We start from the raw sequence: 23946 nt of genomic DNA, 5'->3' as shown, positions 1-23946 counted from the left end.
AAATTTAACCTGTTGGACACGCCCAGATAAGTAAGATCTAATCCAATTTAATAACAAAGGACAGAAGCCAAACTTATCAAGATTCAACATGAGGAACCTGTGGTTAACTTTATCAAACGCTTTGCTAAAATCGGTGTATGCAGCGTCAGTCTGTTTTCCCGGTCTAAAACCATCACTAGCTAAAGTTGTTAACTTAAGAGTGATGGCTACAGTGGAACGGTCTTTACGAAATCCATGCTGTGAGCTAGAATATAATGATGGAACTTGATGAGAAAGAACCACTGTTAATAATTTTTCAAATAATTTAGGGATAGCGCTTAACTTAGCTATACCCCTATAATTAGAAGCTTCAAATCTACTACCCGACTTAAATAATGGAACAATATAGGATTGTTTCCAGAGTTCTGGAAAATAAATGTGTGTGGAAATAAATACGTATTTAAAAACCTAGACACAAACCAATTTAATAGATTAGGATAAAAAAATTGGGATTTTTCCGAAAAACTGATTTTTTGATAAACTACTGGGAATTTGAAGTTAAAATTTCGCACGAACAATTCCAAGGATACACCCTACATAACGCTTTATTTATTTTGGAAATATATTAACCACCGCAAGAGATATGTGGTGAGACATTTGGGAATGGGAGGAGACCCATATCTCTGGAACGGGATATCCTGCCAGGACTACCTAACCGGCCGTGTTTAGTCCTATGAACAAGGTATAGCATATATCAAGATTTGATTCTTAAGACACCAAATACGCTTTTTTTCATTTCTGTATTTATTGTCCTAAATTTCTGGAGAGGTTCAGTGGCCATATCTCAGGAACGAAGTTAGTCTCTGACTTACAATTTATGACAAATTAATGTGCTTGGAACACCCTTCAATTACAGTGTAAAAATTTGGTGATGCGATTTTGTATAACTCCAAAATTGTTCCTTCAATATTGCTTATTTTACCAATGAATTTTCGGAGGGGAGGAATGCGTCCTGCAGGTGTGGGGCACATTCTGCCCATATAACTCCCCCACAAATTCATACTCCTAGAGTCGTCCTTTCGATCAAAAGAAACAGCGAATCAAGAATTGATTTTGGGACTGCTCCACCTCCTAATCAATATGACCATTTTTATACCCTTCACCACTACTGTGGCACAGGGTATAATAAGTTTGTGCATTTGTATGTAACGCCAAGAAGGAAAAGTCTGAGACCCATCGTTTAGTATACTGATCGTCTTAGAATTAAATTCTGAGTCGATTTAGCGATGTCCGTCTGTCTGTCTGTCTGTCCGTCTGTCTGTCTGTCTGTTGATGTATTTTTGTGTGCAAAGTACAGCTCGCAGTTTTAGTCCGATTGTCCTAAAATTTGGTATAGGGTCCTGTTTCGGCTCAAAGACGATCCCTATTGATTTTGGAAAAAATCGGTTCAGATTTAGATATAGCTGCCATATATATTTTTCACCGATCTGGTCATAATTGGCGTGTATATTAACCGATCTTCCTCAAATTCCGTACATCCGAATATTTTATGAGTCTCGAAAAACTTGTAAAATATCAGCCAAATCGGTTCGGATTTAGATATAGCTCCCATATATAGCTTTCGCCCGATTTACACTCATTTGCCCGCAGAGGCCAATTTTTTGCTCCGATTTAGTTGAAATTTTGCACAGGGAGTATAATTAGCATTGTAGCTATGCGTGTCAAATTTGGTTGAAATCGGTTCAGATTTAGATATAGCTCCCATATATATGTTTTTCTGATTTCGACAAAAATGGTCAAAATACCAACATTTTCCTTGTAAAATCGCCACTGCTTAGTCGAAAAGTTGTAAAAATGACTCTAATTTTCCTAAACTTCTAATGCATATATATCGAGAGATAAATCATAAATAAACTTTTGCGAAGTTTTCTTAAAATTGCTCCATATTTAAATGTTTCCCATATTTATACCCTTCACCACTACTGTGGTACAGGGTATAATAAGTTTGTGCATTTGTATGTAACGCCAAGAAGGAAAAGTCTGAGACCCATCGTTTAGTATACCGATCGTCTTTGAATTAAATTCTGAGTCGATTTAGCGATGTCCGTCTGTCTGTCCGTCTGTCTGTCTGTCTGTCTGTTGATGTATTTTTGTGTGCAAAGTACAGCTCGCAGTTTTAGTCCGATTGTCCTAAAATTTGGTATAGGGTCCTGTTTCGGCTCAAAGACGATCCCTATTGATTTTGGAAAAAATCGGTTCAGATTTAGATATAGCTGCCATATATATATTTTTCACCGATCTGGTCATAATTGGCGTGTATATCAACCGATCTTCCTCAAATTCCGTACATCCGAATATTTTATGAGTCTCGAAAAACTTGCAGAATATCAGCCAAATCGGTTCAGATTTAGATATAGCTCCCATATATAGCTTTCGCCCGATTTACACTCATTTGCCCACAGAGGCCAATTTTTTGCTCCGATATAGTTGAAATTTTGCACAGGGAGTAGAATTAGCATTGTAGCTATGCGTGTCAAATTTGGTTGAAATCGGTTCAGATTTAGATATAGCTCCCATATATAGCTTTCGCCCGATTTACACTTAAATGACCACAGAGGCCAATTTTTTGCTCCGATTTAGTTGAAATTTTGCACAGGGAGTATAATTAGCATTGTAGCTATGCGTGCCAAATTTGGTTGAAATCGGTTCAGATTTAGATATAGCTCCCATATATAGCTTTCGCCCGATTTACACTCATATGACCACAGAGGCCAATTTTTAACTCCGATTTAGTTGAAATTTTGCACAGGGAGTAGAATTAGCATTGTAGCTATGCGTGTCAAATTTGGTTGAAATCGGTTCAGATTTAGATATAGCTCCCATATATAGCTTTCGCCCGATTTACACTCATTTGCCCACAGAGGCCAATTTTTTGCTCCGATTTAGTTGAAATTTTGCATAGGGAGTAGAATTAGCATTGTAGCTATGCGTGCCAAATTTGGTTGAAATCGGTTCAGATTTGGATATACCTCCCATATATAGCTTTCGCCCAATTTACACTCATTTGCCCACAGAGGCCAATTTTTTGCTCCGATTTAGTTGAAATTTTGCATAGGGAGTAGAATTAGCATTGTAGCTATGCGTGCCAAATTTGGTTGAAATCGGTTCAGATTTGGATATACCTCCCATATATAGCTTTCGCCCGATTTACACTCATTTGCCCACAGAGGCCAATTTTTTGCTCCAATTTAGTTGACATTTTGCATAGAGAGTAGAATTAGCATTGTAGCTATGCGTGCCAAATTTGGTTGAAATCGGTTCAGATTTGGATCTATCTCCCATATATATGTTTTTCTGATTTCGACCAAAATTGTCAAAATACCAACATTTTCCTTGTTAAATCGCCACTGCTTAGTCGAAAAGTTGTAAAAATGACTCTAATTTTCCTAAACTTCTAATACATGTATATCGAGCGATAAATCATAAATAAACTTTTGCGAAGTTTCCTTAAAATTGCTTCAGATTTAAACGTTTCCCATATTTTTTTACTAACATTGTGTTCCACCCTAGTGCATTAGCCGACTTAAATTTTGAGTCTATAGATTTTGTAGAAGTCTATCAAATTCTGTCGAGATCGAGTGATATTTAAATGTATGTATTCGGACAAACCTTTTTATATAGCCCCCAACACATTTGACGGATGTGATATGGTATCGAAAATTTAGATCTACAAAGTGGTGCAGGGTATAATATAGTCGGCCCCGCCCGACTTTAGACTTTCCTTACTTGTTTAAATCAAAAAAATACAAAACTGAAGACAAGCAAAGCAGAAAAATTTCACACAAGATGATTGGCCAGGAGCTGTGCTAATATCAACAAAACGGGATGTCCTGCAAACATGGCATAACAACCATTCTAAAGCAACAAGAATTATCTATACGGATTAATGCCACCTTATCCCAGAATTGTGTTTAGTATACCAATAATTCTGCCCGGGAGCATGAGATAACCACTGCTGTATAGTACTAGGAAGCTGCTTTTCGGAATGGTGTCACTTTGTTCCAGAATTGATTTTGGTATACCCAAATACGCCTCTTCAAGTGTGGCCAATTTCGTACCGGATTCCGGCCGGGAGCAGTGACCATATCATTGGAGCGAATAATTCTGCCAACATGAGATAACCACTGCTGTATAGTACTAGGAAGCTGCTTTCCGGAATGGTGTCACTTTGTTCCAGAATTGATTTTGGTATACCCAAATACATCTGTGCAAATGTGGCCAATTTCATAACGGATTCCGGCCGAGAGCAGTGGCCATATCTTTGGAACGAATAATCCTGCCAACATGAGGTGACACCTGCTGTATAGTACTAGGAAGCTGCTTTCCGGAATGGTGTCATTTGTTCCAGAATTGATTTTGGTATACCCAATTACGCCTGTTCAAATATGGCCAATTTCATACCGGATTCCGGCCGGGAACAGTGTCCATTTCTTTGGAGCGAATAATCTTGCCAACATGAGATGACCACTGCTGTATAGTACTAGGAAGCTGCTTTCCGGAAGGGTGTCACTTTGTTCCAGAATGGATTTTGGTATACCCAAATACGCCTGTTCAAATATGGCCAATTTCATACCGGATTCCGGCCGGGAGCAGTGGCCATATCTTTGGAGCGAATAATCCTGCCAACATGAAATAACCACTGCTGTATAGTACTGGGAAGCTGCTTTCCAGAATGGTGTCACTTTGTTCCAGAATTGATTTTGCTATACCCAGATACGCCTGTTCAAATGTGGCCAATTTCATACGTTTTTTCAAATACGTATTTATTTTCACACACATGATTAAAAAGTCATTCATTGAAAAGATAATTATAATAATATACCAAAATTTGCGTCATTGTGCATGCATTTATAAGGAGGAGTTTTATTTTATAAATAAAATAAGTCGATTTTATATTAAAGTTTATAAATAAACAAGTAAGTAAAGTAGAAAGTCGGGGGGCCGACTATATCATACCCTAAACCACCATTACAGAATTAGTAATCATAAGCATTTGTGGGGTAACATATAGGTCTGGCAGATAAACCGCAGTTGCATATTTAAGAAAATGAAGGTGTACATGTCTAGGGGTGCTTTGTCTCAATCTGACTATTGCTCATAGTCAATGTTGCCAGCGAAAATGTTCGGTTTACCCTACAAGGACAAACAAAGTTCCCTACTTTCCCATACATTCCCAAACAATTTTCTCTACTATATTTTTCGTTAAATTTAAAAAATTTTGCAAAACAAAAATGGTTCTAAGTACTTTATTATCTTAAAACATGAATATGCAACGTATATAACTTAGAATATAAATTTGTATTACCACTACGGTTGCCACAGTTGGTAGAATTCTACCAAAATTAGTAATCTTTTTTGTTAAATCTCTATAAAAATAAAATTTTGGAAAAAGTTTCTATAAACAAATTTTTGTGAGAAATTTTTCTGTAGAAATAAAATTATGACAATAAATTCTATAGAAATAAAATTTTGAGAAAAAATTCCACAGAAATAAAATTTTGAGAAAATTTTGTATAGAAATAATATTATGAAAAAAAAATTCTATAGAAATACAATTTTGACAAAATGTTCTATAGAAATAAAATGTTGACAAAATTTTCTGCAGGAATAAAGTTTACCACACATTGTTAAAGATCAAGCCTTGCCGGCTTCTAAGGGCTACGTTGTGGCCCTACGTCCCTACAATACACTATATATTAGAAAAACCCTACATATAGGGAATTTCCCCTACTTCTAGCAACACTGGCTGTGTTGATATTGCGCCTACGGAGTTAGATGCCACTAATATTGAGCCCATTATTAAAAAACAGAAAATCGTTAAATTAGTGTGGGTAATAAATACAAATTTGTAAAAATCGAGCAATATTCTTATGTAAGAGCTACAAGTACGTATTAGTACGATCGGATAGTACATCACAATTTGAAATTTGAGTAACATTGGTTAATAAATAAGAGTACTATGGCCAAATTTGGGAAAATCGAGCGATGCATATATATGGAAGCTATATCTAAATCTGAACCAATTTGCATAATATTTTGCGGGTTTGATTAATACCACAAAAGGTTACCTTGTGCAAGATTTGAATAAGATCAGTTAAGAAATCAGGCCTGTATGGTCAAACATAAGGTTATTAGGGGCGAATTTTTCAAAATCGGGTGATACATATATGGGAGCTATATATACATCTGAACCGATTTCGATGAAATTTTGCACATATAGTTAGTACTATAGAGGACTGGATCTAGCCAACTTTTAGTAAGATCGGTTAATAAATAAGGGTTCTATGGCCAAATTTGGGAAAATCGGGCTATACATATATGGGAGTTATCTAAATCTGAACCGATTCCGATGATTTTTTGCACATATAGTTAGTGCTATAGAAGACTACATTTAGCCAAATTTGGGTAAGATCGGTTGATAAATAAGGGTTTTATGGCCAAATTTAGAAAAATCGGGCGGTACATATATTTGGGAGCTATAGCTAAATCTGAACCGATTTCGATGATTTTTGCACATATAGTTACTGCTATAGAAGATTATATTTAGCCAACTTTGAGTAAGATCGGTTGATAAATAAAGGTTTTGTGGCCAAATTTGGGAAAATCGGGCGATACATATATATGAGAGCTATATCTAAATCTGGACCGATTTGGATGAAATTTTGCAGAATTGAAGGGCGATGGAAAATATTACCTTTTGCCAAATTTGGTGTCGATCCGTTTGAAAAAAAGCGCAACGTGACCCGATTTGTCGAAATCGGGCAATACATATATATGGGAGCTATATCTAAATTTGATCCGATTTCTTCCAAATTCAATAGCGTTCGTCCTTGTGTCCAAAAAACTCCCTGTATCAAATTTCATCAAAATCGGTTAATAATTGCGACCGGAATCCTGTGAACAACAAACACATGGACAGACGGACGGACGGACGGACACCAAGCGCTAGATCGACTCAGGAGGTGATTCTGAGTAGATCGGTATATATTTATGGGGTCTAAAATCAATATTTCGGGTAGGCACATTTTTTGGCCGATCAAACTTATTATACCCTGACCACTATGTGGTTTAGGGTATAAATAATGAAAACATTCACTTAATTCTATATCAAGCCAGCAAAAGCCTTTTATAGCGAATCCATGTCAATTCAGGTTTTGTCACTTATCGTAAACACACGTAAAACAATAAGTATACTTATTGGTGTTTGTCTGCAAGACATCCTCAACGAATCGTGCACGACCGTTTTAAATCCTTGAAGACATACTGTGGACACTTCACACAAATCGTGGACGACATTTTCATACAAATGTCGCAAAATTCCAGCACGAAATTCTAAGCGACAATGTGAACGATCATGTCATTGGCGACAACATCGGTTACAGTTTCGTCTACAATGTCGTCAATGATAAAGTGGGAGACACTGTCTTCTACAGTTTCGTCTATGAAACTATAAGAGACTCTATCTTTTACATTTTCGTCAATGACATAGTAGGAGATACTGTCTTCTACATTGTTGTTGAAGAATTAGTAGTAGACACTGTCTACTTCGTTTTCGTTAATGATAATATTAACGACCATGTTCAGCATTTTGTCTTTGAAGATTTCATAATGTACATTTCCCCCTCTATAATTACAAAGAAACACGTATTTGTAAAATAATGGATATTTTTTTTATTTTATATGACAAAAAATTAAAATTAAAGACAAAGTTTTATTTTATATGAAAAATAAAATATTTAAAAGAGCATAAATGAATTTTACATTACAGAAATTAAAATAAAAATAATATTTCATTAAAAACCGAAACACACATATATATATATATATATATATATATATATATATATATATATATATATATATATATATATATATATATATATATATATATATATATATATATATATATATATATATATATATATATATATATATATATATATATATATATATATATATATATATATATATATATATATATATATATATATATATATATATATATATATATATATATATATATATATATATATATATATATATATATATATATATATATATATATATATATATATATTTATAAATACAATTACTCAAATGTTATTTTCCTTTAGTTTACGGGAATTTTGTTTGTGGCTGGTATTTTTTATTCTTCTCATAGCTGTTCGCAACTTTTCGACGAAAAATTCGTACGTCAGACCATCCGATTTTGCCGCTTCTGAAAAAAAGTAAAAAAAACATGTGAAATTAGACGTTTTTATAAAAAATTAGTATTACAGCTAAACTTACCATACAATACGTTTATAATATTTGAATACGCTTTAAGGCTTTTAGTCCCATCATAATTATGTTCCATTATTATGCTCTTGGCTATGATAGGTCAATATTCAACAAGTTACCGAATAAAAGTTTTCTCATCACAGAAAATGGTAGTATTAATTTTCTGTCAAAAGGTTTTTAAGAATTACTATGCCTGTGTACAAAGCAAACATCCTAAATTCGGTCGCTTTCCACCTACTAAGTTGATCTATGGATCTAGGTTTCCTATTAAATTCTATGGGTATATATCCAACTAATGATAACAGAGAATTTGTCATTGAACAAATTTGATTGGAATTTAATTGTTTTACTATTAAATTTAAAATTTTACGCGTAACCATTCCAATGCCCTATTCTTCTAAATCGTGAGTATTTTCGCGAAAAAAATTCAGGTGATGTCTTTGGAACTTCGCTTTTTAAACATTTGGTCAGTTCTGGGTACGCCTCTTAAGCTTGAATACACCGTCACTCTTTCCACTTTTTACCGATCTGAAGACACATGCTGCAGTCATGAAAAGCATTGTGACCGACGCAGCCCGTAACGAATGCTCTTGCAGGAGCGTCACACGAAAAACATTTAATAATAATTGATACATTATGACCTTTGTAAGAAAATCCGTTTCTCTTTATTTCCATTAAATTATTATTAAAGTCATGAAGAAAACAATTAATAGAAACAGGTTTTGAAACTCCAAAATATCATAGTTTGGCTGATAAGTCCCCGGTCTGACACATAGATGGCGTCGCTAGTATTAAATGCATATTATTTTTATATAGTACCAACCTTCAAATGATTTGTGTCAAAATTTGACGTCTGTAAGTCAATTAGTTTGTGAGATAGAGCGTCTTTTGTGAAGCAACTTTTATTATTGTAAAAAAAATGGAAAAAAAGGAATTTCGTGTTTTGATAAAATACTGTTTTCTGAAGGGGAAAAATACGGTGGAAGCAAAAACTTGGCTTGATAATGAGTTTCCGGACTCTGCCCCAGGGAAATCAACAATAATTAATTGGTATGCAAAATTCAAGCGTGGTGAAATGAGCACGGAGGATGGTGAACGCAGTGGACGCCCGAAAGAGGTGGTTACCGACGAAAACATCAAAAAATCCACAAAATGATTTTGAAAGACCGTAAAATAAAGTTGATCTGCCATCTCGCAGAGGCCTTAAAGATATCAAAGGAACGTGTTGGTCATATCATTCATCAATATTTGGATATGCGGAAGCTCTGACAATGGATGAAACATGGCTACATCACTACACTCCTGAGTCGAATCGACAGTCGGCTGAGTGGACAGCGACCCAGCGACTTTTTCTTGTTCTTAGACCTCAAAAGGATGCTCGCAGGGAAAAAAATTGGCTGCAATGAAGAGATGATCACCGAAACTGAGGCCTATTTTGAGGCAAAACCGAAGGAGTAATAACAAAATGGTATCAAAAAATTGGAAGGTCGTTATAATCGTTGTATCGCTCTTGAAGGGAACTATGTTGAATAATAAAAACGAATTTTGACAACAAAAAAAATGTGGTTTTCTTTGTTAGACCAGGGACTTATCAGCCAACCTATTATTCCTATAGGGAAAACAATATTAACGTTTAAATTCATGACTTTTCCTAATATCGGCCATAGTCCAGTCTGACTGCTTATAAATAGAGTAATAGAGTCCGTCTATTCCTATCATTAACTCTATTACATTAACGTCTAGAAGACGGTCGCCAAGCTCATATAGTTGATTTTGAATACCAAAATGATAGTATTATCCTGGATTTACCGTTCGATTTATTATGCCTCCCTTTCTCCTATTAAAAAGGCTTTTTGCAGTTCTTGGAACATGAAGTCCCTCATCACTCATTACCCTCAGTATATCATCCCCTAATCTTCTACTGACACGATGTTTTTTAAATATTCGATTGAGTCTGTCTACCATTTCCGTTTTACTTTGAGGTTCTAAACTATCTTCACGCTCAAGAGTTTCATCCATTTGGATTTGGCTGTCGTTCGAGTTTTTAGCTGCAATAATATTATGACTGTCGCCATTCTCATCAATTGTCACTTCGATTTCTTTAATATTCTTTAAAACTTTTAAATTTTTTTCTTTTTCAGAGCTATGCGACGTTGTATAGTTCTTCGAGAAGTCATTTTTGGGTAGAACTATGCAATACTTACCAGATTTTTCTTGAAAAAAACTTCACTTCTAATAAGGCACACACAAAATTAGCAATAAACATCTTGTCACTTCAGCTATCAGAACTTAAATGATTAATTTTTACTGCAACTGTTTTTTTTGTTATTTTATATCCCGTTAACTTTCATTAGCTCAGAAGAGAAAAAAGTCTTGTCCACGACACTATGCAAGACATTGGCAGTGAACATGTCGTTGATGACATTTCTACATCACGTGTATTATCTAATCAACAAGCAAATGTGTTTTTTTTTATTAAATGCCGTTATTTTCAAAAATCAACACGACACTATGCAAGACGCTGGCAGCGAACATGTCGATGATGACATTTTCACCGTGCATCGATTACATTGTATTCAAACAAATGTTTTGTAGACAACATACAAGACTGTGGTTATTAAAGTGTCTATAGGAAGCAAATTGTGTGCAATATTTTCTTAAATACATCATTGAAGACAAATTCATGATAGACAGATTTCCCACTGGGTAACGAAATTATTACCCTTCACAAATGCATAGAGCAATATACAGTATTTAGAAACGCCATGAAACGTATAATCAAACATATCGTTCGACAAATCAACATTTCTAACGTTAAAATTTCAAAATGAATAACAAAATTAACGACTTGAATTCAAAATTAATTAAATTAACGGATGCTGACTATATGATACCCCTCGACCAAATATATTCTGTGTTATAAAATAAATGTAATAAATTTTAATTTTTACATTTATTTTATAACACAGAATATATTTGGTCGAGGGGTATCATATAGTCAGCATCACTCAACTTTTTCGCTCTTAAATACATGTGATTGATAAGACTAGTGCGATCTTCATCTGTCTCGAAAATGAATTGATGGCGATAAGATAGATTCAATGCCCAATTATGTATTTCCACTAGCTAGTTCAATTCAAGTCTTTACGTTAAGTACGCTGTCAAATAAAATACGCCTTATATTTGTGCGACATTTAATTTTGTCTCTTATCATTGAATGAATAGAAAAGTTTTTATAATGGACAGTACGATCTATATTGTTGTGTTATACTTCGACAAATTCAATCAAACCCGACTTAGTAGAATGTGGAATTAATTTGACAATCGGTCTTCAAATTGGCAAATATAAAATGTCAAAAATAATCAAAGTAGACTTAGGACATTACGGAATTAATCCGGCGATTGACATTTCTCTAGCCAGTAGAGCTCATTTGAGTTTTGACGAGCGTTGTCTTCACTTGCAGTGGTTGAAAAAATTATTGGAATAATGCCAAAACGAAAAACATATAAAATAATTAAGCTAAATATTTATAAATATACTTCAAAAATACGTATAAATGCCAAAGAAAGCCACGAAAAATAAAATAAAGTAATACAAATATTTCCAATTTGTACGATGGTACAGGCCAACGCCCGGTATTGTATAAACGAATGGAATAGTGTCGTCGCAAAAGAATGTTGATTAATAGGCGAACAAAGGGTCATCGAGTGTGTAAAAAAGAAACTTTGATTTTAGATGATATTGGCCACTCCAGAAGCATACAAATAAAATCAAATCCATGTATCTGGTTTGTAGAATTTTCATTTCTTCAACAAGTTATTGTATTATTCAGCGTTCCAAACGTAAGTGGTATTCTATTGTAAATAATGGACAAGGACGAAAATCACTGTGATTTCTGTGTTGTAAAACCTTAAGAAATGTGTGCAGAAGTAAGAAGGGCTTCTATGATGTACAGTGGGATACAAATATATTTAGTGTGAATATGGGTTCTGACCGAACGGATTTTGGATTTACACTGGGGATCTATACAAAGGCTGTGTTGGTTCAAAACCAGAAATCCACTACACTCCAAAAAGTCAACGACAATTTCAAATGTTAATTGTACATATTTTATTTATGAAAATTAATTGATTGTACTTAATGTTTCCCCATAAACCCGAAATAAGTTGTGAAGTTTGACACTAAGTGTACAATATTGCTAAACATCGAATTCTGATCAATTTTGCCTAAATTTTAATAAATTTAATAGATCGAGGTTCCGGGTGGTGGGAGGGTTTGTTTTAATAATATACTACAAAAGAACGTACGAAGCATTTGGAAAAGTGAATGTATAATCACGGTGAGAAAAAAGGAAAAGTTACATCCAATGCAATAACTTGTTGCAGGTTTTCCATTATTAGTCGTTTACTTCCTTTGTTTGCAATGACAAAATTTCTGGCTAAAATATCGCAAATCGCATTCACTTTTGTCTTCACATATTATAAAAATTTTGATACAATTTGCTTCAAGTTATCCATGCAGATAAATTTTCGACACTTTTAGACATAAAGCTATGTTGTCTTGCCTTCACGTCGAAACTGATTTGAGATGTACTTTATCAGTAATAGAACCAAATGTTAAAAAACTACCTAATGAACAGAAAAATTGTCAAATTTTCCACTAATTATAAACTCCTTTATATTAATATTCATTTTTGTTTGGTTTTTCTGTTTGTTTGACATGCTTCACGAGAAAAAAACCACCCGGCACCATATTCAAATAGTTGAATACAATTCCGAAAGTAATTGACAGCTTTTACTTGAATTATTTCATTCCATAGTTTCTTTATCTAAACCAAACTACAAAAAAATTAATTTTTTTTATATATTCCTCTTAGATTAAATAAACTCATTTGTACTAAAATTATTTTTTTGTGGTTTGGTTACTGATATTCTATGTAAAATATTGTACAAAAATCCACAGGGATTTTCGGACCTAATTCCCCGGAAAGCGAGAGCAAAAATTGTGTAAAATCTCTTGTTCTTCGATATATCTTTTAAATTCATCTGATGTAAATGCAAAGCCTCGGTCTGCAATAATGCGATGTGGATTTCCGAAAATCGTGCTTTGTGTGGTCAACTTTGCAACAACTTCTGTAGATGGTGTCGACTTAGTGGGGCACTGCCTACAAAACCTCGTAAATAAACCTGTTATCACTAATTGTGATTTTCATTGGTACAAAAAATTTACTAACAATATATTTATTTGTTGCTTGTCTGCGGTGCAGATGCCCTTCAGTTCATGGGTCTAGTCTCAAACCGTCGTTTTACTTGTCCTTTATAACCGGTAGAGATCCTTTAATCGGTTAGGTGACCGGTGAAATTATCTTGGAGTTGTCATAGGAAGGGTCAATTGACCCCCACATAGATACCTACAAACCAATCCTTTGACCGGTTGTTTTCAACGCATTTATTAACCAGTTCAAATAGCCATGTTAGAGAGAAAGTTTTTCCCATCTAGCCAATAGTCTAGTTGCATTGCTTTAGAAGTTTTGCCTCGGAAGTTGATTTGAATGAAGAAACTAAAAAACTATTTTTTCACCAATTTTACTTTTTATTTGTATAACTATCTTTATTACACTTTTATTTTCTAATGATTTTATATTTAAAATTCGAAAAACTTTTATTGCTCCGACCAGTGGTTGAACCTGGGTTTACTTGGACCATAACAGAACGTTTAACACATAGCGTGGAAACATTAATTTAAATGTTTGTGATATTGTTAGACAATGAACAAATGTAGGGAAAATATAAAATGAACTGTACCTGTTATAGATGCAAAAGGGCCAGAAAGGTGTTAATAAGTCCTACACGGACGAAATTAAAGCCAAAATAAAAAATCACTCTTTTGCAGACGAAAGAGAGCCATCTACACGCTCACAAAAAATCGCTCCTGTAACATATACTCCCAAACATATTTTGCTTCAAGCATATACATTTTTGGGTATTGCCCAAACATTTATATGTTTGATCTCTTCCAATATATAATATGTTTGAAAGCATATTGGTCTAAACAATATATGTTTGGGTAGTCTAAGTTCCAAACATTTTGTATTTTTGCATCCAAATTTAATAATGTTGTCTTCCAAAAAACAATATGTTATTATGTGAACATATAATATGTTTGGAAGCATTTTGCACCCAAAAATATTATATGCTTAAAAAAATTCTCCCAAACAATATTGTGCTCAAAATTTTATTTATTTATTTATATATTTACAATCATAATGAATTATGAAAATAAACAGGTAATATAGGTGCTAACAACATAGGTTTTCGACCCGAATGCTCAAAATTTTGTTTCTGCCCAATTGTATATTCCCCCACATCTTTCTCACTTCCACGAGATTTTTTGTTCTTAGCACCTTTTTCTGTAATACAAACATTGTAGAAGAAATTATTCAATTGTATGATTTTTATTTATTTTAATTTTACCTTTTGCCGGACGGGGATTCGAACAGCGGACCACACAGTTTGTAAGGATCAAAGAAGTAGCTGATCGATTGCCCAAGGAAAAATAAAATTTTAATTGTGTAATAACAAGCAACAACCACCAACTTAATTCAATATCGCTCCCTGTTAAATAGCGCTCCAAGCTACTAAACACATATATGTTTATAGGCTATTTCTAAATTATTATATGTTTGCATCCAAGCATATTATATTTACAAACATTTTATGTCCCAAACATAATATGTTCTAACATATTAACATATATGTCCCAAACATGTTATGCTAGTTTATGAACATTATATGCTTGCACTCAAAAATATTGTGTTTAAAAAATTGTGTTCCAAACATATAATGTTTATAGCCAAACATATGAAAAACAGTCTTTTTTATCCGTGTACGGTCTGCAGACAAACTACAGCGCTGTGAATTCACTTAAGATGTCTATAGCTTCCTTGGTCTATGGTGTATGGTGGCTTTAATTTCTTTTCTTTCCTTTGTACTCTTGATGAAACACCTAATATTGTAAAAGAACATAAAATTCTATATATCCACACTTTTCGTGTAATGCAAATTGACTGATTTGTACGGTAATTCTCGTTATAGGCCGGTATGCACCTCTAGCGAAATTTTCGGTAGCAAAAATTTATTTAAGTCTACAACAAAAAAACAGGGCTGTGTACACAAATTATAAACCAGCTAATCGCTTTTAAAAATTGTTAATATATGTTCCAAACATTCCTCAAATAAATTGTTTATTATTTACAGACCTTTTAAAACTTTTACGCACACAATGATTGTAATAAATTAAATGTTTGCTGCCAAAACATGCTTTTGACAACCCTGTTATTTTCATTAGAGGTGCGTACCAGCTTACGAAATTGAACGCTACCGAAAATTTCGTTAGCATAAATAGCAATGCATTTCTTATGGGAATGAAATTTTTCGCTAGAGGTGCATACCGGCCTTATCCAAAAAGAAATAGAGTCACTTGACTTCGCAATTGAGCATAGACCAAGGAAGGTATAGACAACGAAAGTGAATTCACAGCGCTGTAGTTTGTCTGCACACCGTAGATGGCTCTTTTTCGTCTGCAATTGAGTGATTTTTAAATTCTGCAATTGAGTGATTTTTAAATTTGGTTCTTTTGTTGAAACACCAAATATTGGAAAAACATGTAAAATTCTATACATCCACATCTTTTTTATAATGCAAATTGACTGATTTGTACGGTAATTCTCGTTTTCCAAAAAGAAATTGAGTCACTTGACTGCGCACTGCAAATAAACAACACCATGGTGAATTATCAAGGTATGTCTCTATTTTAATTGGTCCATGAATTGAGTGGAATGACTGCGCACTGCAAATAAACAAAATCATTGTGAATTATCAAATGATGTCTTTTTTTTGGATTTTGTATTCCTCGTCGGAAAAGTAGTTGCATGAATAAGGTTATTCATATACCAGGGCTGGTAATAGATGACCCATCGCTCTCCGACCAGAAAATGTTGAAGAAGCCCAAATGAATTTTCTGACATTTCATTCTGTGTTTTTCGCAAAGAGAAAAATTGCTCAAAATTAAATTTTGTATTTTCGAGGTTTTAAATGTTCAAATTGTGGATAAAATGGGAAAATCGTAAAAACGAATCTCAGAGCGAATTTGGAATTCTCCCATTTTCTTCGTTTATTCTTCATTTTGGGAAATGTCAATCCGCGTTTGACACCGATGGGTCATGTATTACTTAGTTATCTATACCCTCAAGAAAATAATCGCTTCTCTAACATATGTTCCAAACATATTTTGCAGGAAGCACATATATTATTAAATATTGCCGAAACATTATTATTTTTGTTTTATGTGAACATATTATATGTTTGGAAGCTTTTTGAGCCCAAAAATATTATATGCTTGGAAGACTTTTCTCCCCAAGAAGATTGTGCTCATTCCCTCACATAATTTTCACTTCCACGAAATTTTTTAGTTCTTGGCACCTTTTTCTGTAAAGGTGGGTATTAAGTTCGAGTTTAGCCGCCAAAAACGCCATTTTTTCACGATAACTTTTCTTTAATAACCCATTACAAACTTTGTGAAAATTTGCTTTGGGCTTTTCCCCATCAAGTTATAATAAAATTTGCAACAAATGTGTATAATTTCATGCATTTTTCTTACTGATTTAGTTTTCACTTTAGCGATTTTAGCGGCTAAACTCGAACTTAATACTCACCTTAATACAAGTAATGTTCAAGAAATTATTCAATTTTATATTTTTTTTAATTTTACCTTTCGCCTAGACGGAGAATTGAACCATGCAATTTGTAAGCCAACACACTATTTTTGAACTATTTTTTACTAGCATTCTCTATTCAACCGCCGAACGGAACGGACGTGTTTTTCAATAGCGGATAAACTCATCGTAATAGGTACCTACTAAGAATTTCAAGTGTGGTGGGATATTAAGCCACCATGCAGCGAAATTCCAAGTCATCCACTGGGTTGCTAACTTCAGGGCCCAGTGGACGGGTATCGACTGGAGTTATAAATCTGGGCAATGACCAAGAGTTAGGCCCAATTAGTCGACCTGTAGACGGGTCGACAGGTGGCGACACTATGACAAGTCGAACTTTTTCTACGGTAACGACATCAAAAGGAGGTAATCCCTCACGAAAGAGATTCAAGGAACGCAGAAATGCTTTGTTTATCCTAAAGAAGTTAGGATCAGTTGACCCAAGCACGCTGTCGGCTAAACAAAGCGATTCCTTAAAATGGGCTCAAGGAATTCTTGAGACTGGAAAAAGGGAACGATCGCCGGATGAGCTGCCATCCTCCAAAAGGGATCAAAGATCGTTTGCCTCAGTTGCTAAAGACAGCCTTGTGATGGCTATCATTAATAAAGGAGCATTGGACGGTATGGTTCCAAAGCAAAAGTGGGGGAAATTGAGAATGCTCTGTCTGCCGTCTACTCACAGGTGCTGGAAAAGTTTCCCGGCCCAGATCCTCGACACCAAGAGGCTGGTTGGTATCAAGGACGATTTAAGCTAGTCGCATTTGAGGACCAGAGGTCTATAGAATGTTTTAAAGCTGCTCTGATACTAACTGGTGAAGTTTGGGAAGGAGCTGCTCTAGAGTTAGTGGAGAAGAAAGACATACCGGCTAGACCTAGAGCACATGCGTGGACACCTGCAAACCCTTCTGACCTTGAATCTATTTTAAATAGCCTGAAACGGTGCAATCCAGATCTTCCAACAGCTGATTGGAAGGTTGGCCGTTTGGATGAAGTGGATGGACCAAGACGGCATACAGTGTTTATATTGAACACTCAGTCTTTGCCACATCTAGCAAAGTCCCAGGGCCGTGTATGTTATGGCTTTCATTATATCCAAATGAAGGTATATAAAAACGATCAGCTAAAGGATTCAGAAATGGACAAGCCTCTGTCTGAATCAGAAGTAAGCGGATCCTCTTGCGAAGTCGAGGGAGATACCAAAGTTGAAGACATGGATAGACCCCGTATGCGAGAGGAGGTTTCTATTGCCTCAGAACTCACCAAAGTTGAACCTATGGTTATTGCGAGAGTCACCGAGATCTCTGAAGAGAACATTCTTGATGACTCGATTGAAGCGGCTGATGTGACGGTTGTTGAAAATCTCGATGGTCCTACGGATCCTCCAGATAAATCTTCATCATTGTAAGGCTGCATGTGCTGCCTTAAAAGTTCTCCTGATGAAAGGGGACATAGATATAGTTCTTATTCAAGAACCATATGTTTATAGAAACAAAATATGTGAATTAAGTACTCCGGGGATCAAACTATTGCAGTATACTGGTAATTATGTAAATCGAGCCTGTATAATTGCTAAAAACGACCTCAACTTGTTTCTGCTTCCTTCAATGTGCAATACAGACACTGTCGTTGCCAGTTTAGAAATAGCCAAATGCAAATATTGGGTATCTTTGGTCTACATGGGACATGGCAGGGAGATGCCTCCATATGCCGTTAAGACCTTAGTGGAGGAGTCACTGAAAACAAAGACGAAACTCATTATGGGATGCGATGCGAATGCAGATCATAGTATATGGGGAAGTAGTGATACTAATGCAAGGGGAGAGTCGCTAATAGAGTTTATTTTGCGTACTAATCTGGTAGTTTGCAACAAGGTAGATGCCCCAACCTTTGTCACTAAAAACAGGCAAGAGGTTGTGGACATCACCTTGGCCTCGCAAGAACTGAATGAAATGATATCTGAGTGGCAGGTTTTAAGTGAACACAGCTTCTCAGATCATCACTACATCAGTTTCAAATTTGATGTTCATATCACCAAGACCATATTTCCGCCAAATGTTAGGAAAGCTGACTGAATAGGTATAGGGAATCGTTCAATATGATGATACCGGAAATAACAGAGACAAATATGAGAAATGTGCAAGATATCGAACACGCAGTGGAGCGGATTACTAAGGCCTTCAACATCTCACTGAAAGCTGCATGCCCTAGAGGGAAGCCAAGGGGAAAAAATCGACCACTATGGTCTACGGAATTAAGTAATATGAGGAAATCCTGCAGGAAGCTCTTTAACAAGGCAAAGTCCACCAGAGCCCCTGAGAATTGGGCACTTACAAGAAGAATCTGAGAGGATACAAGCGAGAACTGAGAAAGGCTCAGCATAACTCTTGGAATGGTTGCTGCAGCAGTATTGAGAATACGTCCGAGGATTCCAGACTACGGAAGGTTCAAGCATCCACCAACTCCGCTCCAGGTTTCATTAAAACATCGGAGGGCAATTGGACAACGTCCAGTGAGGAGACGCTGGAGGTACCATTGGACACGCATTTTCCTGGAAATCAGACGGTTTAACCAGGTTCTGGCGGTGCCACAGTGGCTCAGCGGTCGTTTCCTATCGAGGAATTTGTATCGGAAACTAGAATAAGATGGGCGCTAAATAGCTTTGGACCATTCAAATCCCCTGGACCTGATGGAATTACTCCGGCCGAGTTACAAGCTGTAACTGACAAAATTATCCCCTGGTTGTCGGTGATATATAAAGGATGTATCAACTTATCATATATCCCAGGAAAGTGGAGGGAAACAAAGGTCGTTTTCATACCTAAAGCGGGAAAAGCCTCCCACTCGAGGGCGAAGGATTTCCGACCAATCAGCTTATCCTCATTCCTACTTAAGACTCTGGAGAGGATGATAGATATTTATCTTAGAACTAGCATCGATTCAAGTTTGTTCTCGAAACGACAGCATGCATACTCGAAGGGCAGGTCTACTGAGACCGCACTACATGAACTAGTCAGCTTTATTGAAAGCTCAATATCTGTCAAAGAATACACAATAGTGGCGTTTCTAGACATCGAAGGGGCGTTCAATAATGTCCATCCGAGCTCGATATTAAATGGACTGACAACTCTGAATGTTGATCCATGTATACTCAGGCCGTTAGACGAACTGCTAATGAAGAGACGTATTTCAGCCACACTAGGACAAGCAAACATACAAAGGTATGTGAACAGAGGCACTCCCCAAGGAGGAGTTCTATCACCTCTTCTTTGGAATGTTGCTATAAATAGCCTTCTGGTTACTCCAGAAAAAGAAAGGATAAAAGTGGTGGCATACGCAGATGATGTAGCTCTGGCAGTCAGGGGAAAATTCCATCCACAATCAGAGATATTATTCAGAGGGCCCTCCGGATGACTGAGAAATGGGCGAAAGACAATGGTCTTGGGGTAAATCCTGCAAAGACAGAATTAGTCATGTACTGCAAAGATCGCAAAACTCCCACGGTTAGGCCTATTTCCTTAGGGGGTATTGAAATTCCCTTTGGTGATTGTGCAAAATACCTTGGCGTTATTTTGGACAGGAAGCTGAACTTTAAGCTTAATATTGAAGAAAGGGCGAGAAAGGCAACTGTAGCTTTGTACTCGTGCAAAAAGGCAATAGGAAAAAAGTGGGGACTAAAACCAAAAATTGTGCATTGGCTATACACGGCAGTGGTTAGACCTATAATGCTATATGGTGTTGTAGTCTGGTGGCCGGCACTTCAGAAACCAACTGGTTTAGATAAAGTTCAGCGTATGGCGTGTATGTGTATTTCAGGCGCATTCAGCAAGACAGGAACAAATGCCCTTAATGTAATGCTGCATCTATTGCCTTTAGACATTTTGGTCAAACAGCCAGCTGCAGCAACGGCTGTGCGGTTGCGCGAACTAGCGCTGTGGTCTGAAAAAGGTTACGGTCACAGTTATGTCCTCAAAATAATGCCAGATGTGCCTAACGTAGTGGATTACACTTTGGCGAGTCCACTTTTCGACAAAAAGTTTGAGACTCTAATCCCCAACAGTGAGGCGTGGTGTACGCAGACCCCGGGGAATAAAAAATATATAGATTTCTACACTGATGGCTTCAAATTGGATGGACAAGTGGGTTTCGGAGTATATTCTCATGATCTGGAACTTCAAATAGCGAAAAGAGTACCTAATCACTGTAGTGTTTCTCAGGCTGAAATATTAGCAATAAGAGAGGTGGCGAATTGGCTGAGAAGTAATGTTCCAAAAAATGTGGGCATTAATATATACTCAGACAGTCAACCTGCAATAAAATCCTTGGACTCTGTGTTCCTCAACTCGAAAACGGCCATCGATTGCCGCAAATCTCTCAATGAGATGGCTTAGCAGTACAATATTCACCTAATATGGATGCCTGGCCATAGGAACATACCGGGGAACTGCGAAGAGGATGAGTTGGCAAGGCTAGGGACTACCTTACATATTCCAGGGGAACTAGAATTTGTTGGTATGCCCCTAGCTACTTGCAAGCTCATGCTGCGTGAGAAGGCTGTTATGATGGCAAATGTTCGATGGGAGAATTGCAAGGGTTGTAACGACACCAAGCAAATATGGCCCCATTTCAACTTAAACCGCACACTAGATATGCTAATGTTCTCGAGACGTCAGATATCACTCCTGATATCTGCTATAACGGGTCGCTGCCTGATAGGCGATTTTCAAAAACTATTGGCGCGAAGTATAATGACTATTGTATCAGCTGTCATGATGCGGAGGAAAAGGAATCAATTAAACACCTCTTGTGTGAGTGTCCTGCATTTTGTGTAAGACGCAAAAAACTTTTAGGAGCATATAGCTTCAGATTACTGGCGGATCTGGAAAACGTTAACTTAAGCAGTCTGCTAATGTTTTTGGAACAATCTGGTTGGTTCAACAAAGAAAAATAATCAAGAAGGTTCAGCGGTTAAAACTAGAAGTGCCCATATGTAATAGGTACTTTTAGTTAATGTGGTATCACAATGGACTGAATAGTCTAAGTGAGCCTGAATCTTAATCGGGCTGCCACTTTAACCTAACCTAACGTACTAGCATTAAACACCATTTTAAATGCATTTAAAATTTATCTATTTAGAAATACAAATAAACATGAATATTTATTAACGAATAATTTTGTACTTAATTTAATTTTTACCTTTAGGGCCGGAAATAAGTTGGCATTATCGCTCTAAAATGGCCATGTTGTCTTTTCTGTAATAATTCATTTTAAAGCAAATAAACTTTTTCAATTGTTGCTTTGGATCGACTTTTGCCGCTAAAATAAAAACTAATTTTAGCGGCAAAACTCGTTTCTAACAGTGTAAAATGAAAACAGGGCGAAACAGTGAAAAATTAAACAGTATGATCTATAAAACCAAAGATTAGTTCCTCTTTATTAATGAGTAGTCCAAGAGGAGTTGACGGATTTTTTCGAAAATAAAAGCGGGCATTGAGTTCGAATGAGAAATAATTTTAGCGGCAAAACCAGAATAACATTACAACTTTTTCCGGTAAATTGTATTATAACATGGTGGGGAAAGATCCAAAGCAACAATTGAATAAGTTTATTTTCTTTAAAAGAAATTATTAAAGAAAAGTAAAAGGGCAAACATGGCCATTTTAACGCGATAATACCAATGTATACCGGCCTTAAGAATTAAATTAAGTACAAAATTATTCGTTAATAAAAATTCATAATTATTTGTATTTCTAAATTAATGGTGTTACATGCTAGCAAACAATTGTTCACACCAAAATAAATGTATGTGCTGTTGTAAAATTACTGTTTAGAATTTAAATATAATGTGCTTTTGAATGGTTATCGTTAACCTTAGGATTCGATGGAAAAATATTTTTATATACTCGAATTCACGTTCTTCTTTTGTAAGAGTTTTTGAATTTCTTCAAAAATTTTAAACTTGTATACAAAAACCTTTATTTGTTACAAAATTTTTATTTTTGCAATAAAAAAATAATATTTGATTTGAACTCAGTCCATTTCGTTTATATCAAGCATTTTTCTTTTCTGTATTTAAGTCTTTTATAAAACACACTTTACAATTTCGTAGTAAAAATTTAATATAATAGTATGTAAGGCTGAACACCTTTTCGGGAACTTCCGAACGAATCTGGAATATATGTTAAAAAATATATTTAAAAAAAATGGCGTTGGTCGAAGCAGGGATCGAACCCAGGACTCCTGTCATGCAAGGCGGACGACCAACCACTGCTCCACGCTGCCAACAAATGTATGTTTAAGAATGTTATGTTGTTAAACAATGTTATGTTTGCATCGGCTCGTGGGCGCCGCAAGCTATGCGATATAAATATGACTTATAACGATAATTATCTCTTGATGACCATAACAGCTACGTAGCCCAGTGGTTAGTGTGCTGGCTTACAAACTGTGTGGTCCGCTGTTCGAATCCCCGTCCGGCAAAAGGTAAAATTGAAAAAAAATTATAAAATTTAATAATTTCTTCTACAATGTTTGTATTACAGAAAAAGGTGCTAAGAACTAAAAAAACTCATGGAATTGAAAAAAATGTGAGGCAATATACAATTAGGCAGAAAAAAATGCTGAGCACAATATTCTTTGGGAGAAAATTCTTCTCAGCATATAATATTTTTGGGTCCAAAGTGCCTCCAAACATATTATATGTTCACATAATAACATATAGTTTTTTGGAAGACAACATTATTGAATTTGGATGGAAAAATACAAAATGTTTGGAACTTAGACTACCCAAACATATTATATTGTTTAGACCAATATGCTTTCAAACATATTATATATTGGAAGAAATCAAACATAT

At 35.5% G+C, this 23946-nt stretch overlaps 1 protein-coding gene across 4 annotated transcripts in view; it reads left to right on the top strand.

Annotated features, from left to right (window-relative positions):
* The first annotated feature begins 11543 nt into the window (after nucleotides 1-11543).
* The window catches only part of myo (growth/differentiation factor myoglianin), a 70772-nt gene continuing 58369 nt past the window's right edge, over nucleotides 11544-23946 (top strand). For 2 of the 4 annotated variants that reach the window (XM_075305734.1, XM_075305731.1), the window contains exon 1: nucleotides 11544-12162. The gene's annotated coding sequence lies outside the window, so the exon portion shown is untranslated. The remainder of the gene's footprint in view (nucleotides 12163-23946) is intronic. The other 2 variants (XM_075305733.1, XM_075305732.1) reach the window with 2 other exon arrangements.

This window comes from Haematobia irritans, chromosome 4, assembly GCF_050003625.1.
Source record: "Haematobia irritans isolate KBUSLIRL chromosome 4, ASM5000362v1, whole genome shotgun sequence".
Lineage (NCBI taxonomy): Eukaryota > Metazoa > Arthropoda > Insecta > Diptera > Muscidae > Haematobia > Haematobia irritans.
Note: the sequence above shows the minus strand (reverse complement) of the source record. Positions and strands in the feature narration are given on the sequence as shown.